We start from the raw sequence: 19,303 nt of genomic DNA, 5'->3' as shown, positions 1-19,303 counted from the left end.
GTTCCAAACTGCCTTCAGCTTGGAAACTTCCTTTGTCTGAAGTATGGAAAAGTGTGCTTGAATTTACTGTGTGTCATTATGCAGCATTGTTCTAATTCCTCTTTTCACACATCAAGATACTTTGGTGACATATAAAGCCAATGATCATCTTGTACAGTTGTGAACAGAAATCCTTGGCCATCAGGAAGATTCAGAATGGTAATATCAAAGAGAACTCATGAGTAATTAGTTTTCCAGAATTCTTTGAAGGAGTAATGCGTGCTTTGGATAGAGGAGACCCTGTAGACATCATTTGGTGGATAGATCACACATTTTCTTGATAAGTTGAATGTGAAGGGGATGTTTCCTCTTGTGAGAGAATCTGAAACGAGGGATGTTGCTTTAAAATTGGGGGTTGTTTTTCAAACCACAGATGAGGGAATTTCTTTGTCTCAGAAGTTTGTGGAATTTCATATCCGTCAGAAGGTGGTGGAGGTGAGATCAGTGACTATTTTAAACACAGAAATAGATGGATTTACTTCAGGCAGAAGAATTAAAGGGAAATGGGAGTAATATGGAATGCAGAATTTGAAACACAAACTGAATATTTAATGATTCAAAAGAACTGAATGATCTATTTCTTCTCCTATTTACTATATTTGTTTGTCATCTCTGGAGACTTAGAAAAAAATGGTAAAATAGAACATTGTCACAATGGAATTATGATAGGAATATCATGTTTGAAAAAGCTGTTGGAGTGTTTTGAGGATTGTATAGTGGCATGCATGAAGGACAACAAGTGGATATGATTTTTTTTTGGAGTTTAAGAAGGCCTTTGATAAGGTGCCAGAGAGGAAATTAGTAAATCAACTTGGAGTGCATGGATAAAGGTTTTACAGGTTTTATTAACATGACTCAGTGATGGGCAGAACGGGTAGCTTAATGTTCCAGGTTACAAATGCTACAGGTAGGATAGAAAGGAAGGCACGAGAGGAGGGGTGGGGGTTAGCGTTTTAAATAAGAGATAGCATTACAGTTGTGTTGTGGGAGCATACTCCTGGAAATGCATCCAGGGAAGTAATTTGGGTGGAACTGAGAAATAAGAAGGGGATGATCACCTTCTTGGGATAGTATTATAGACCCCCTAATAGTCAGAGGGAAATTGAGAAGCAAACTTGTAAGGAGAGCTCAGCCATCTGTATGAATAATAGAGTAGTTATGGTAGGGGACGACCACAATGTTCAGGGTTTAGATGGAAAGGAATTTGTTAAGTGTGTACAAGAAAATTTTCTGATTCAGTATGTCGGTGTACCTGCTAGAGAGTGTGCAAAACGTGACTTGCTCTTAGGAAATAAGGCAGGGCAGGTGACTGAATTGTCAGTGGGGGAGCACTTTGGATCAAGCCACCATAATTCTATTAGATTTAAAATAGTGTTGGTAAAATGTCTAAAAGTTGAAGTTCTAAATTGTAGAAAGGCCAATTTTGACGGTGTTAGGGCAAGAACTTTCAAAAGCTGATTGAAGGCAGATGTACCTAGGTAAAGGGATCGCTGGAAATTGGGAAACCTTCAAAAATGAGATAACGAGAATCCAGAGAATGTATATTCCTATTCCGGTGAAAGGAAAGGCTGGTAGGTGTAGGGAAGGCTGGATGACTCCCATAGTTGGTGTGAGAGGTACAGAAATAATTATATTTGGAATCAGAAACATCAACTAAAAATACGCTTATTGTGATACAGGACGTTGCTTCCATTTGTCTTGGCTGTGACAAATTCCTGTTGTTTGCAAAATTTCCCTTTATTCCAACATCCTAAATTCAAACCGAAATGATACATTTCTCTGTGAGATACATTTCTCTTATTTTTCTGTGATACCATTTGCTCCTGTGGGAGACTCTCATATATCTTGTTTTTCTCAGCAAGTTTTAAGTTGCTACATCTCAACCACAACAGTTTCAGCCTGCAAGTTGGAATCACTCTGTTATTGCATTGCAGTAACTGATTGTTTTGCTCTTAATAATAAAGTATGAATCAGCCTCTTTAAACCATTTATCTCATTCTTTCTGCAATTGCTGCAATTGTTTTTCAACTTCTCCATCTCTTCATGATTCTTTTTCCAAAACTCATTAGCTTTCTGAGCATGATGGTATGTTACAGAAGCCAAAAGAGACAATAATGAATTAGCTTTTAACTTTATCTTATCCAAACAGCTATGGATAAACGCAACGCATTTTTTAAAACAGAACTCAGTACCCTACATCCAAACTTTCTGATGAAGGAGCGTTGTTCGAAAGCTAGTGTGCTTCCAATTAAACCTGTTGGACTATAGCCTGGTGTTTTGTGATTTTTAACTTTGTACACCCCAGTCCTACACCAGCATCTCCAAGTCATTCATATAATATTGTCTGAGTCACTGGCTGGTTCTCAAAAAACCTACAAACTTTAGCCTTCCCCACCTTGATACCGCTGTTGGCAAGGCAATATGATTCGTTGCACAAACCAGATGTTCCCATTCTGTCTTTATAATATCAGGATGTACAGTCTTATACATTGCAGGGGTCGTATACTCAATATTAAAACGTTCATTTGAGATTGCAACCAATTAGGCAACAGGAGACAATCTTGTTCAGTAAACAGGAAACTTACTTTATAGCATAAATAATACGTATCAAATCAGGGCAGTGAATTCAAGGGTATTATTCTGCTATTGTATTTAGGTCCAGCTTAAGTCACAGGATGACCCTTGGTTTCTCAGTCTCTCTCCAATGCCTTGAGGACATTCCATTCCCAGTGGAAGCAGGATAATTTCAAACATTTTCTCATTCGTGGCTCCATGGCCAAAAGCTGATGTTTATCAACTCTTCAGGCCAGAACTCATAGCATGATCAATTCCATTCTGATTAACTTCGGCTAGGCAGGACTTGTTGCTAATTGTATAAAGGACATATGATTTGGAAGCCAATGTCTTTTGGCTCCCAAAGGTGATGAATATTGATTGATGCTCCCCCAATGATCTCCTGACTGCTTCCTTGAGATGTCATCGAGGCATAGAAATGTACAGCATGGAACAGACAGTTCGTTCCAACTCACCCATGCCAATCAGATAACTAGTCCCATTTGTTAGCATTTTAACCATATCTCTCTCAACCCATCCTATTCATTTACCGATCCAGATGTCTTTTAAATATTGTAATTTTTCCACCCTCTACACTTCCTCTGGCAGCACATTCCACACACGCGCCACCCTCTGTGTCAAAATGTTGCCTCTTAGGTCCCTTTTACATCTTTCCCCTCCCCCTTAGTTTTGGACTATGCCCTCTAGTTTTGGACTCCCATACCCTTTGGCAATGATCTTGGCTATTCAACTTATCCATGCCCCACATAATTTTATAAACTTCTATAAGGTCACACCTCATTCTCCGATGCTCCAGGGAATATAGCTCAGTCAATTCAGCTTCTCCCTACATCTCAAACTCGCCAACTCTGGCAAAATATTTATACACATCTTTTGTGCACCCTTTCAAGTTTCACAACATCCTTCCTTTATCAGGGAAACCAGAACTGAATGAAATATTTCAAAAGGGTGTCTTAATTAATGTCCTGTACAGCTGCAGCATGACCTCCCAGCTCCTATACTCAGTGCACTGATCAGTAAAGGCAAGCATGCCAAACACTTTCTTCACTAATCTGTATACCTGCAACTCCACTTTCAAAGAACTATGAAACTACACTCCAAGGTCTCTTTGTTTAGCAACATTCTTCAGGACCTTAACATTAAGTACATACGTCCTGCCCTGATTTGTATTTCCAAAATGTAGCACCTCACGTTTAGCTAAATTAAATACCATCGACCATTCCTTGGCCCATCAGCCCACCTGATCATTTGAGATAACCTTGCTAGCTCTCCAACGCACCACAAATTTTGGTGCCATCTGTAAACCCACTAACTATGCCTCCTATGTTCACATATAAATCATGTATATAAATGACAAAAATCAGTGGACCCAGCACCCCAATCAGCCATTGCTCCATGGGGCAGCACAGTGGCTCAGTGATCAGCACTGTTGCCTCACAGTGCCATGCTCCCGTGTTCAGTTGCAGCCTTGGGGGACTATCTGTGTGGAGTTTCCACATTCTCCCCGTGTCTGTCTGGGTTTCCTTCGGGTGCTCCCGTTTCCTCCCACGTTCTGAATACTTGCAAGTCACGTGAATTGGCCATGCTAAATTGTCCATCGTGTCAGGTGCATTAGTCAGAGCGGGTGGGTTACTCTTTGGAGGGTCGGCGTGGACTTGTTTTGCCAAAGGGCTTGTTTCCACACTATAGGTAATCTAATCTTCATTAAGTTTTGTTTTGTCATTTATGAACATTTAATCATATAACAGGATAATTAGAATCTTTGCCCTTTTGTGAAAGACAAAAAAGAGAGGCTTACGCAAGAGACTAATAAAAAAAAATCGAGCTTTCAATCATGCCTTTCCAAATTCCAAGACGTTCAAAGATGTTTTATAAATAAGTGATGTTTTTTACGCAGTAACTTCTGGCAGTGGCACAGCAATTTGTATATTACATCGACGTTTTATAATACAATTTTGACGGTGCGGGAAAGCTGTACAAATCTATCAATGGCATAGAGAGTTCTATTGCATTGAGAACGTCCTCCATTCAAGGTCATCTGAATGTTTTAAATAGTAACACATTGTGCTTTTCAAAACACAAGAATACTTCAGACACAAATGAGAAATTCGTTTGGTTTTCTGTATAACTGCACCTGGAAAATTGTGCTTTGCAGCAAGTCCTGAACAGCTGTTCAAACACATTCACTTTCAAACCAGTCTGTTGCCAGTTCACACTGGTCTACTGCTTTGAGTTGATGTGGCAACAATTATTTCTTGTTGCAGGAGCTGGGGTTCCAAACACTGTCAAAAAGAACAAAATAATGAGGGATATGGATAGCGTTAATGACAGGTGTCTTTTCTCTGGGATGGGGGATTTCAAAACTAGGAGGCACATTTTTAAGGTGAGAGGAAGAAGATTTAAAAATTACACGGAGGGCAAGTTTTTTGTTTCCACAGAGCATGGTGAAGTGTGTGGAATGAACTTCTTGAGGAAGTGGTGGATTGTGGGTACAGTTACAACGTTAAAAACATTTGGATAAATACATGATTAAGAATAGTTTAGAGATACATAGACGAGGAGTAAGCAGAGGGATTAGTTCAGTTTAGAGTTATGTTTGGCATGGACTGATTGGACTGAAGTGTCCGTTTCCGAACTGTATGACTCTAATGACTTTATGATTTTTCCTGACATTTGTCTAATAACAATATTACTGAACCCGAATTACTATTTCAGTCATTCACTGATACTACGAAACAAACATACTGCTAAAACAAGGTAAAAGCACCTCAACAGCTTTGCTAACTTCGGAAATACAGATTGAAGTAGGAAGAAATATTGTTCCAAGGGAGACTTCATCTTAATCACGAATAAACAGTTTGACTATTCTTTAAAACTATTTCCCCCCAATGTTGGGTGATTGAAACGGAATTTCGAAATGTGTTTACCACTTGATTCTGAATTTAACTTTTCCTGAAAACATTTCAGACGCGGTATGGCATTGGCTGGAATTTGCTCTTATGTGTTTGACGCTATTACTGAATAAAATTACTCTACCATATCTGGATCGTCACCGTCAAACAGCTAAAAACCGAAGATGCGTGGGCCAGTTTTATTGTACATCTATGTACTTGAGTAGTATTTATAGAATCGATATAAAGCTGGTGAACCAGTTTTCCAGGACTAGCTTATATGTAAATATGTCTTTATCCGTGCTGTCGACAGATCATTGAAATTCTAATTCTTCGTGATTCAGAATGCTCAGCCTTCATTTATCACATTTCCTCGTATAACAGCATACTCTGTAGTATTGCAACAATTATTACTTCGATTACATTAAAAACTTCCATAGATACTTTAATTATATTTTCTGTTTTTTATTCATATCCATTCTGTTCAAAAATACATCTGTACTATTCAGAAAATAATATCTCCACATTAAATCATTTCGACAGAATGAACTGCCAGAGGAAATGGTGGGAGCTGATACAATTCCAATATTTAAAAGGCATCTGGATGGGTATGTGAATACGTAGGGCTGGCAAATAGGACTAGATTAATTTAGGATGACTGGTCAGCATAGACGAGTTGGACTAAAGAGTTTGTTTCCGTGGTGTACATCTCTGTGACTCTATCTCTCTTTGAACCACTTGGATGCCCAGTCTGATCATTCTGACAGGCTGCAGTAGATTGGAGTAGAATTTGCAAACGTCAGGAATTCAAATTGACCAGAAGATGCCGCTGTAACCTAAATTGAAGTCGAGAAACAGAAGTTGGCTGCTACCAACATGGAGAAAATGCCGGGATTTCCAATTCTAACATGTATCAGAGTTCCAGCCGCTCGTTTCCAAGAAAATAAATCTAACAAATACCACAAGCAAAACCCAACAAATTGGTTAAGCGACGGGTTAATGATTATGACGAACGTCAATGACAGAATAAAGAAAGTAACTGCCCGATCAAACGCAGAAATACCCGAAGAAACTCAGCATGTCTGTCAGCATCTTTGGAAAGAAAGCAGAGTTAATTTTTCGGATCCAACGATCGTTCTTCATGAGTCATAGGAAATCGGAAAGTACATATTGCCGAAGTTAGGGCGTGGTCTTCGACAGGTGGATCCCAGAGTGAAAAAAGTCTGGTGCTGGAAAAGCAAGGTGGATCAAGAGAATCGACGTTTCGAGCATAAGCTCTTCATCAGGAATGATTCCTATGCTGCCTGACCGTCTGTGCTTTTCCAGAATCAAACTTGCTGACACTGACCTCCAGTACCTGCAGTCCTCACTTTCTCCCAGGTGGATGCCAATGAGAGCTGTATGACAGTTAGACATGCAAAGAGACAAAGAACAAAGAACAAATAATATTACAGCACAGGAATAGGCACTTCAGCCCTCCAAGCCTGATCCAGATCCTCCGATAAACCTGTCACCTATTTTCTAAGGATCTGTATCCCCGCTGCTCCCTGTCCATTCATTTAGCTAGACATATTTCAAATGATGGTAATATGCCTGCCCCTACCATTTCTGCTGCCATTTCTGCTGGCAACATGTTCCATGCACTCATCACCCTCTCCGTAAAGAACTTTCCATGGATATCTCCCAAAATATTTCCCCTCACATTTTTAACTCATGACCTCTAGTAATTGAGTCCACCATTCTGGGAAAAAGGTTCCTGCTATCCACTCTGTCTATACATCTCATGATTTTGTAGACCTTGGTTAGGTCCACTCGATGTCCGTCCTTTAATAAAACTAATTATATCTACTCAACCACTCTTCATAGCTCGTGTTCTCCAAACCAGGCAACATCACAGTGAACCTCCTGTGCATTCTCTGCAAAGCATCCATATCTTTTTGGTAATGTGGCGAACAGAACTATCCGCAGTATTCCAAATGTGGCCAAACTAATGTCTTATACAATTGTACTATGCTCTGCTAACTGTTGTACTCAATACCCCGTCCAATGAAGGAAAGCATACTGTATTCCTTCTTGACCACTCTGTTGAACTGCATTGCCACTTGCAGGGTACAGAGGACCTGAACAAATAGATCTCTCTGTACATCAATTTTCCCGAGGACTTTTCCATTTCTTGTATAGTTTGCTTTTGAATTGGATCTTCAAAAATGCATCACCTCACATTTTCCCAGATTGAATCCAACTGCCATTTCTCCGCTCAACTCTCCAATTTGTATACTCTGCTGCATTATCAGACAAGCCTTTTAACTATCTGATACTCCACCAATCTGAGTGTTATCTGCAAACTTGCTAATCAGAACACCTGTATCTTCCTCCAGATCATTTTGTATATATCACAAACAACAGTGGTCCCAGCATGAATCCCTATGGAACACACTGGTCACAGCTCTCTATTTTGAGAAAATCCCCACTACTACTACTCCCTGTCTCCTGTTTCCCAGCCAGTTCTTCATCCATTTAGCTAGTACACCATGGAGCCCATGTGATTTCACTTTCTCCATCAGCCTTCATTGGGGAATATTATCAAATGCCTGACTGGAGTCCATGTATGTAAAATCTACAGCCCTTCCCTCATCAATCAACTTTGTTGTTTCGTCAAAGCATTCAATAAAGTAGGTAAGGCATGATGTTCCAAGCACAAAACCATGTTGCCTATCACTGATAAGCCCATTTTCTTCCAAATGGGAAGAGATCCTATCCCTTAGTATCTTCTCCAGCAGCTTTCCTATAACTAATGTCAGTTCACCAGTCTATAATTATCTGGATTATCCTTGATGCACTTCTTACAAAAGAGGACAACATTCACAATTCTCCAGTCGTCCAAGACCTCACCCATGTTCAAAGATGCTGCAAAGATATCTGTTAAGGCCCAGTTATTTCCATTTCAATTCCCTCCAGAACCTGAGATAGATCCCATCCGGACCTGGGGACTTGTCCACTTTAATGCATTTTAGAATACCCAACATTTCCCCCCTCCTTATGCTAACGTGACCTAGAATAATTAAACATCCATGCCTAATCTCAACATCTGTCATGTTCCTCTCCTCAGTGGATGCTGATACAATTTGCTCATTAAGAATCTCACCCATTTTCCCTGACTCCACACATAACATTTTTCCTTTGTCCTTGAGAGGACCAACCCTTTCTCTAGTTACCGTCTTGCTCCTTATATATGAATAAAAGGCTTTGGGATTTTCCTTAACCCAATTTACTAAAGATATCTCATACCCCCATTTAGCCCCCTTAATTCCTCATTTCAATTGGTCCTACATTCCCAATATTCTTCCAAAGCTTTGTCAGTCTTTAGTCGTCTATGTATGCTTCCTGTTTTGACGTAGCTAGTCTCACAACTTCACCTATCATCCATGGTTCCCTAAACTTGGCATTTCTAACCCGCATTTTCAAGGGAACATGTATCTTCTGTACCCTAAACTTCCTTCCTTTAAAAGTCTGCCACATGCCAAATGTGGATTTACCTTCAAACAGCTGCTTCCGATCCACATTCCCCAGCTTCTGCAAAATTTTGGTATTGTTGGCCTTACCCCAGTTTAGAACTCTTCCTTTGGGGTCACTCTCGTCTTTGTCCATGAGTATTCTAAAACTTACAGAATTGTGATCACTGTTCCCAAAGTAATCCCCTACTGAAACTTCAACCACCTGGCCAGTGCCATTCCCTTCCCGAGTTGGATTATTTACATACTGCTTTAGAAAACACTCCAGGATGAACAAAGAACAAAGAACAAAGAAAATTTACAGCCCAGGAACGCGCTCTTCGGCCCTCCAAGCTGAGCCAATCCAAATGTACTGTCTTAACCTGACGGTCAATTCCGCCGCATTTGTATCTCTTTGCTCCCCACCTCCACTTGATCTGTTCAGATGCATCTTAAATGAATCTACCGTGCCTGCCTCTACCATCTCTGTTGGCAACGCGTTTCAAACGCCCACTGCCCTCTGTGTGAATTATTCACCACGTCTATCCTCCTTAAACTTTCCACCTGTCACCTTGACAGCATGACCCCTCGCTATTGATTCCTTCACCCTGGGTAAAAGCTTGTCTCTATCCACCCTGTCTATACCCTTCATGATTTTGTAAACCTCAATCAGGTCTCCCCTCAATCTCCATTTTTCTAATGAAAATAAACCTAACCTACTCAACCTCTCTTCATAGCTAGCACCGTCCATACTAGGCAACATTCTCGTAAAACTTCTCTGCACACACTCCAAAGTTTCTACCTCCTTTTGGAGATGTGGCGACCAAAACTGTACACTGTATTATAAATGCGGCCGAACCAATGTCTTGTACAATTTTAACAGGACTTGCCAGCTGTTATACTCAATACTCCCTCAAATGAAAGCAAACTATATACCTTCGTGAGCACTCTATCCACCTGTGCAGCAACATTCCGGGTACAATGGACCTGCACTCCCAGATCTCTTTGCCCATCAAATTTTCAAAAGGCTCTTCCATTTATTGTATAATTCGTTCTAGAATTATACTTGCCTCACATTCGTCTGGATTGAAAGCCATCTGCCACTTTTCCGCCCAACTCTCCAGTCTATCTATATGCTCCTGTATTCTCGAACAGTCCCTTATGCTTTCTGCTACTCCACCAATCTTTGTGTCAACTGCAAACTGCTGATCATACCAACAGTGCCCTCTTCTAGATCATTTATCGATATTATAAACAAGAGTGGCCCAAATACTGACCCGTTTGGAACACCACTGGTCACCTTTCTCCATTTTGAGAAACTCCCTTCAACTACTACTCTCTGTCTCCTGTTGCTCAACCAGTTCTTATCCACCTAGCTAGAACATCCTGCATACCATGTGACTTCGCTTTTTCCATTGTTCTACAATGGGGAAATTTATCAAACGCCTCACTAAAGTCTATGTATATGACATCAACAGCCCTTCCTTCATCGAACAACTTGGTCAGTTCCTCGAAGAACTCTATTAAGTTAGATGTTCCTTAAAAATTCTGCTCAATCAATAACGCCAACGCGAAGTGGATCACAGTCAATGTTGGGAAAATTAAAATCTCCTATCACCCCCACGCTTTTGCTCCTACATCTTTCGATCATCTGTTTACATATTTGTACCTCCATCTCACACTCACTGTTGGGAGGCCTGCAGTCCAACCCTAAAATTGTTACTGCACTCTTCCTAGCTCTGAACTCTGTCCGTATTGCCTCACTGCTCGAGTCCTCTACAGTGTCCTCCTTCAGCACAGCTGTGACATCGTCTCTGACCAGTAATGCAATTCTTGCACCCTTTTCAACTCCTTCTGTATCACTCCTGAAGCATTGATATCCTGTGATATTTAGTTGCCATTCATGTCCTTCCCTCAACCAAGTCTCAGTAATATCAATAATATCACTACACTTCTCGCACTAAAACAAATGCATCTCAGACTACCATTCCCTTTGAATTCATCATCTGCTCCATGTCTACTCTTATCCGTAATCGCACTGACTTTATTATCTAGAATCTTCCTGGCTTCAGTTAGTACCTCCTTATTTTCCACTAACCTCCGCATTTGGTTCCCATCCCGTTGCTACATTAGTTTAAACTCTGCCCAACAGCATGAGTTGGACCAAAGGGAAGTCCGTCACATTGCTCTTTGAGAGAAGCCAGACTTAGCACTGACAATTCAGTTGGGGCTGGATGTTATTGTCTATAACTTTATGGCGGCAGTGGAAGCACATGTACTATTTGACTTAAGGAGGAAAACGGAATAGGTTCATGCATGAATACATGGATACATGGTATTTTAACTTTACTTAGTCTTGCTGGTGTTGCAAAACGTTTTAGGACCAACGACGTTTTAGGGTGTATTCCATCTTAGGAGCTAATTGTTTTCCTGATAATAACAGATAACAGATTAAATGCAATATCACATCAGTGGTCCTGCAATCGAACAGGACAAATGAAGAAGATGGGAAATGGATTCTGTCAGAGAAGGCAAGGGACCAGATATTTTGATGTAGGAGAGAATTTTTTTTATTATTTTTAGATTACTTACAGTACGGAAACAGGCCCTTCAGTGCAACAAGTCCACAACGACCCTCCGAAGAGCAACCCAACCAGAGCCACCCCCCTACATTTATCTCTTCACCTAACACTACGAGCAATTTAGCATGGCCAATTCATCTCACCTGCACATTTTTGGACTGTGGGAGGAAACCGGTGGAAACCCACACAGACACGGGCAGGACGTGCAAACTCCACACAGACAGTTGCCTAAAGTGGGAATTGAATCCAAGTCTCTGGCGCTGTGAGGGAACAGTGCTAACCATTGTGCCACCCATAATGAAGAAGCAAAAGCCAGGTTTTGCTTACTTTTTTCAGAAGAGTATAAGGAACAAAAAGCGTAGATGCACTGACGCAACTGTGGACATTTTTGATTTTGCAAGAACTGGTATGTATATCTGAAGATCAGCCAAAATTCTTGAAGCTTTCTGAGGCATTTTTCCATTTTATCAATTTCCTACGTCAGTTTGCAATTAATTTGTATCGATTTCCCTTAGTTATCTCACAACAGCCAGTGAGTCCACAATTGCCACTCTTTGGCTTAGTAACATTGCTTACATCTCATCTAGGCCCAATTCCTTATCAGCGTAACATAAAAAGTCTTTTCAGTGCTTCCTTGATATCAATTTTAAACACCTTCAATGCACGAAATAGCTACCATTTCGCCATAAGCAGGGCAGCACTCTCTTCAAGGAGACATTTACAATTTGGCATTCAGTCGTTCAGCCATGCCAACCGTTGTTAAATCCACGTTTTGGACACTGATCGGCCACAATCGATTTCTTAGCAGCTCTTTAGTCAGTGAATGCCAGGAAAAACTTTTTGGTGTGCTTTTCACCACTCATAATCTTTCTTTTAGCTTCTCTAATCTGCCTTTTCAGTTCCCATTCGAATCTATATCAACCTGGCTCTTAGTTCAGTTATTCACTTGCCGTCTGTCGCATGTATAGTCTCCTACTTTCTCTTAGTTTATCTTAAAGAACTAAGAGCGGCATCTAATTGCTTTGCATTCTGAATTTCTCTGCATCATTTGAGACGCTCAACAAAATGTTCAACTGTTTGCACTAATGTGACGCACCATGTTTAGTTGCCGAATTCTTCCCCCTTCTGTCAACAACGCATGACTTTCAGTGTCAATGCAAAGATTAGGCCTAACAAAAGAAGCCAATTTGCAGAAGCCGCAGTTACAGGAAGACAAACGTCATAAGCCTCACAAGAGACGGAACTCTAACCGGAAGTTATCTTTCAATGTTGCAGTCTCGCTGCTAGTGTTGACAGGTATCAATTAAATTTAGTGTTCAGAATGAAAAGCGAGTATGGTTTTCCGATACTTGATTCTCAGGGATATTATTTGCACAGGTAAATACCTCTTTGATCATTACCATACCTAAATAAATTTATAGCATATTTATTTATGGAAACATAATTCTGCAATATAACATCTTTTCTCCCTCCTCGATCTGCATGCTTTGCCCAGTACAATTAAATTATCTATGACCCTATTTTCTGGCAGCTGAGGAACACGCTGTTTTCGGTGTTATTCAAAAACCTAAAGAAGTATTTGCATCCAGAGGAAGCATATCGCCTTGATCAGCTTCTTCCCCACCCTCTGGGGAGGATTCTTCGATAAATGAGCATTGGTGGAAACAGGGCCAGAATTGATTCCGAATTCCCGACCATGCCAGAAAGCAATTTTGTGCTAGACATGAAGGGAGTGCACTCCTATGCTTGCTGCAAGCGACTATCTAAGATTTTGGACTTCAGTACTGTACAGTATTCCAAGAAGTATCGGATCACACTGATGCGGGAATGGTAGGTGACAATCACCAGTACTAAGAACTGTTGATCATGCATCACAATAGCGTTCTATTGTGATTTAAATGGTGTATCTGTGGAGAGAGAAGCAGGGTTGAGTACTGACGAAGAGTCATATCTGTTTATTTCCACAGATGCCACCAGACCTGCTGAATTTCTCCAGCCATTTCCATGCTAGTTTCGGATTTCCAGCAACCGCAGTACTATGTTTTGCTTTTATGATTATTGTGTTGCGTTTTTTTTTGTCAGCTAAAGCATGAATATCAGCACATTTTCAGATAAATTGTACTTTCACCTTTCGTGGTGTCGTGGTAGACAAATAAAACCGGACTCAGAGCACTAGAAATAAATGAAAATTAGGCTTCCAGCTCAGCGAGCAAACCGACATCCAGAAACTCAACCTGAGCTACAAATTTTCTCGAAACTCGAAAACAAATGAAGTTTAATCTGATTAATTAGACCTCCAAATATAACATACTTATTATGCACATTATGTAATATGTGCACAACTGAGGAAATTCTGGACAAGTTGTAAACATATCATAATTGAAAATCATCTATAATAATGTGCTTCCCCCAGTGCAGAGACGACTGTTGGTCTATTTTGATGCTCTACCTAACCCCAGCGCTATCAAAATTTAAATCAAAGAGTTATGCATGCTGGAAATCTGAAGCAAAAGCAGAAGTTGCTGGAGAAACTCAGACAGTCTGGCAGTGTCGGTGCAGAGAAAACAGAGTTAACTTATCGACTCCAGTGATCCCTGTTCCGAATTGACAGCTAGGAAAATGCAGCTGTCATGAAATTCATCGCATGCTGGCGTGCCCATGGAATTCATAGGTGCAGATGATGTGAGAAACATTAAAATGACAGAAGCATCACTTTCGAATGGTGTTCTAATCATAAAACTACCAAATATTAATCTGAATTATATTCAATTTCCCACGTTAAAATACGGTAATAACTTGGTTTGTTTTCTACAACTCAGCGACCCCAAGCTCACTGTAGATTGCCTGCAGGCCACTTGAAATGAATTCCACTGTTGTCTCTGATGGTCGCGTGTGAAACAGTTGCATTTCATCCGTCGGAACTCAGATCACCTGATATAAAAATGATATTGAGAACTCAATAGTGATACGTATAACTAATGCAAAGAACCCCGATGGGCTGTATGGAGTTTCCAACTCTTTGGTTGAGATCCAACCTATCCCAAGTGACACCACATATATCTGTTCACCTTTCCTAGCTCACTGCAGACTTCAGGTGCTGCGACACATAATCCCTGAAGTAGGAAGCTAACAGTGCAAGAAAGAGACTCACCTTCCTGTACAATTTATACAAATCTCAAGCGTAAACTTTGTGGCTATTACTGTTCAGGAAGAGTGTTCACGGAAATCTTTTGTAATATAGTAAGGCAAACATTAAAATTGAAGGCACTTTCTTGTCAATACTTTAAATCACCAACTATTAGTCATTCTTTGCAAACATTCTTTCCTTTTATACACCAAGTCAATAACAGTAAAACTCATACAGCACGTAAACAGACCCCAGCCAGCCGATACAAGCCATAAACCCAAATTATAATAGCCGCACCCGCCTGGTCTTGGCTCATATCACTCCAAACATTTCTGATTCATGCCTTTTAATCATTGTAACTGTACCTCAGTTCACCACTTCCCCTGGAAACTCATTTCACACACGAAATCTTCTCTGTGTAACAGTGTGCCCCCACATTCCTTTTAAAATTTTTCGCCTCACACCTTAGAAAATGCCTCCAAGTCTTGAAATCCCCCACCATAGGAAATTGTCACCTACCAATTACCGTGTGTTTACCCCTCATGATTCGAAAAAAACCCCGCTGTCTTGCCATCCCTCAACCTCCTATATTCCTGTGAAAAATGTCCCAGTCTATCCAGCCTCTTCCTGTAACTCAAACGTTCTATTCCTAGCAACAGCCTCGTAAATCTTTTCTGAACCCTCTCCAGTTTGATGATATCCTCCCTTCAACAGGGCGACCAGAACTGTCCAGGAGACGCCTCGCCAACGTCAAATAACCTCAAAATGACGTCTCAACACTCATATTCAAAGATGCGAGCAATGAAGGTAAGCGTGTTAATAAATGCTTTATAATCGACATAAATATACTTACGCATCTGTTTATCGTTCATAATTTTCTGTTTGTTTTTGTTCCCATTGCCTGTTATCTTTACACCAAGGCAGTTATAAAGAATTGCTATCCCGATGCTTGCACTCGAACATCTCCCAGTATAGAACACACAATGAGTGAAGTTATGCTTCAAGAAGTAATACTGCTAATTACCGGAAAATTACTTAAAGACATATATCTATAAAAAGAGAAGAAACTGATTAAATCATCTGATTACATATAATCTGTCCCTCTCTCATTGAATTCACTCTGCTAATATTATGAAATTGCTTAAACAACAATCTCTTTCATAGATTATTCCCGAATGCCTAGTTTATTTTATGAAGACGTTACTTCAAATATTACCTGTGTTTTTCTGTCTCGTCTTAATGCAATTTGAACAGATATACTGAAAGCATCAGATTTGCTAATCAACGCTAAGGCCTTTTCATTCAACATTCGCCATAATGTAATCATTGTTTCAACCTTGTAGCTCGTGTCGGAATACCATTTCACTTTGCAGTTATTGGGTGTGTGGTTACTGAAGCAATGTTCCTGGCGTTCGGGAACTTTGCTCGAAAGTGCTGCCAGTTGGGATATAAGGACAAAGAGCAACAAAAAACAATACAACATCTCAACCTGATGCAGTTTACAAAATCAATATGGCCGAGTTTCTATACCAGCTCCCCCTATCCCTGTATCAAAAGACATTGTATTCATTCTCCTGTCGTGGGCTTTGTGAAAAAGTTCAATATTTATTCTTTATTTCTATTCGCCTTTGAGAAATTGGCGATGCGCTGACTGGGCATGATGGGGTACATACTGGAGATTGTTTGTGGTGGCCGGGGGAATTTTGAATAGAAAGGTAGTGTCTCAGCAGAGTGTCAGTCGATTACCTACAACTACGTTAAGCAGAAATGTGAGAACCTTTGCACTGACCTGCCCCAGCGTGCTCTGAGTATGTTGAATGGTAAAATAGATTTTAGTGTCTCAAAAATTAAGGAATATGTACTGCATTGGAAGAATATGCAGCTGAGGCGGTAAATTAGAATATTGAGTGTTCGAGCTGTCTTCAGGTGCCTATTATCCACTTACTATTATCCACTTACTATTATGCAGTTCTAACGACTTGCTTTGCTACGTTTAAGAGAGAACTAGGCGAATCTTTCCCTTGAGTCATATAAAAATCAGGCAGGATACCAATGCCAGAAGTCTGCGCAGTAAAGAAGTTTAAAGAGTGAGATGGTTTCCCTTAGTCTCCAAAATTATTCCCTAATATTTCAAGAAATATGCAAAGAAAACGTTACTGCTACTTTGTATACGGTGTAGCATTTCAAATACCTTTGTGCCGTCCAGACTTGTAAGCTACTCTTCGCATTGCCTTAACAATGAATGTATATTTGCAATCACGAATATGGGAACTAAATAAACATTTAAAATATTATTACGTTTTGTTTGCTGCAGACAAACAAATGTACAAATGGGCCAAAATACACAGAAGAGCTAATATGTTCATTCATTCCTTTAGGTAGATGTTGAAATTGTAAAGAAAAGAAATGTTTTAACGGAAATAGTATAACAACATCATGCCAGAACAGTTCATGTCTATTCTCTAAATATTGGCCAGCTGTTAGTGACTCTTTCAAACCATGATGAGGAATGTACCTGATAACTGACGATCCTTTAATCATTCAAGGAATATTGCCAGGTTCCTGAAAGATATGTTCAGGTGACAACTGATTGTAGATACATCCATGCTTCAGTTGTGAGGAAAGAAAAAATCTTAATGTTGTAAATCTGCTGCTCGTGTCAATAATATCACCCTGTGGCATGAGCATTGACAGAATGATGTATTGACTGCAGGGATCACAATGCTCCAATAAGACGAATTGTGCGAACATATATGGTTTGTGCACCTCATCTTGAACCCTGGTCAACTGTTGTTTACTCGTCGCAATTTGCTGGAAAGCAAATATTTGGATTCTGACACATGCAGGGAGAAGCAACTGAAATCGTGCATTGTGCTGCGTTGGATTTGAGCAGAGACAAGAAATCGTTACGACAATAATGTGAAAAGAAAAATATATATCCGCCAAGGTAGGCCTTACTGACTTATATCACTGAAGTACCATTAACATTCATGTAATAACGAAGGAAATGCGTTTTTGTGGACTTTAACGCTGTTTAGAAAATCGGCGTTTGATAGTTTTTCTGGTAATTACTTCGAAACACTGCATAAAATGATACATAATTGACATTGCCAAACATTGGATTTGCAGACTGAACGAGTACTAGCCTTTGATGAGATGATTGCACAGAGAAAACGAGAATGCAGAAAAATGAAGAATGAATTTCAGAATACACCCATTTGTAGAAAAAAAAACACACGGTCTACATAGAAACAAAATTATCGGGAACAAATATTTAGATACAAATGTTATGAGATTGGTGCTGATATTTTATAATCCAGTTCTTCCGAAATGGCATTACACATCCACTGAAGTAGTTGGGACCCGACTCCAACCTCCTTGCACAGCGGTAGGAAAACTACCACCCATCCACAAGAAATTTTGCTTTCATTTATCTGTAATGTCAACTCAGGCTTCTGCATACCGTATGATTCTACTTGATGTAACAATGCAGTGATATCGTTATACAGAATGTTATCTACAGTATAAAAATCAAGTATTTGTTTAAAAGTGTTTTAACTGTTTTTCTGAACCAAACCTTACCGAATCTATTAAAACTTATATTCAGCCAATACGTTTCTCTAAGTGTGACTGTGTAATGCTACAACATTAGCTCTATTGGGCATAGGTCGAAATTCAGTAAATACAGAATCCATACGACCTACTACAAATCAACATTGGCTGTTTTCTCTTGATGAGTCATGTTCCCACTTGAGTGTTTTGAGTTCTGTGGTGCTTTGCTGTATTGTGATTGTCAATCTCGTTCACGTTATTGAATATGAAATTGTTGAAGGTTAAGTCTTTGGAATAATCCATGTATGCCCTGAATGGAGATGCCAATTTCCTTTTTGCTAATGTTATACAGCCACTGAGCTGACAACTATCCACGTGGCATCACAAAATATTAAATATCTTATGGGTTCAGACATTTTTAAAGAGCTACTCAAATAGTCTCAGCTGTGCTATTTCCTCAACAGTACAGTTTTTTCATCTTCATCTTATAAATAATTCTTCATGTATTCTGCTTGCAACAGCCAGTAAATTTGAGGTCACTTGCCATTATAAAGAATCGGTGGAATCAACCTATGTTATGTACCTATTTAAACTGCTGTTAATTTAAAGATACAACCAGAGAGAATAAAATACGATCCGTTTTGAGCCCATGAGGCTTTCAACAGAATTTGCACAGTTGTCCACCAATGGTATTTTTTTAAAAATTTTACCACAGTAGATTTTCCAATGGCAGTTTACTGTTGCAACATCGAAGCAAGTTGACAATGCATTAACTGAAGTGGTGGTGCATCTTTACAAACAACAAAGCACATAAAAGGTCAATGTGTGGGCGAACTGTTAGTTCTACAGAAGGCTGCGTCATTTTAACCTTATTGCCTTAACCACCCACAGAATTAATATTGAAAATTGTGAGTTGCTAATCAAGTGAAACAACGGATGCGGTTCAGTCATTCAGCTTCAAAGCATCAATACATTATGCTAAATTTAATTTTGTGTATTGCAGAATAGTGAAAATGTGTCTTGTGATGAATAGTAGCAATCTTGTCT

The 19,303-nt window shown here is 39.8% G+C and overlaps 1 long non-coding RNA gene across 1 annotated transcript; it reads left to right on the top strand.

Moving 5' to 3' along the window:
• The first annotated feature begins 12,899 nt into the window (after positions 1 to 12,899).
• LOC132823797 (uncharacterized) lies at positions 12,900 to 18,194 on the top strand. Its single transcript, XR_009645589.1, has 4 exons — positions 12,900 to 12,954; positions 15,419 to 15,511; positions 17,418 to 17,651; positions 17,834 to 18,194. It is a non-coding gene; the product is annotated as an uncharacterized LOC132823797 (long non-coding RNA).
• Positions 18,195 to 19,303: the final 1,109 nt, after the last annotated feature.

This window comes from Hemiscyllium ocellatum, chromosome 17, assembly GCF_020745735.1.
Source record: "Hemiscyllium ocellatum isolate sHemOce1 chromosome 17, sHemOce1.pat.X.cur, whole genome shotgun sequence".
NCBI lineage: Eukaryota > Metazoa > Chordata > Chondrichthyes > Orectolobiformes > Hemiscylliidae > Hemiscyllium > Hemiscyllium ocellatum.
Note: the sequence above shows the minus strand (reverse complement) of the source record. Positions and strands in the feature narration are given on the sequence as shown.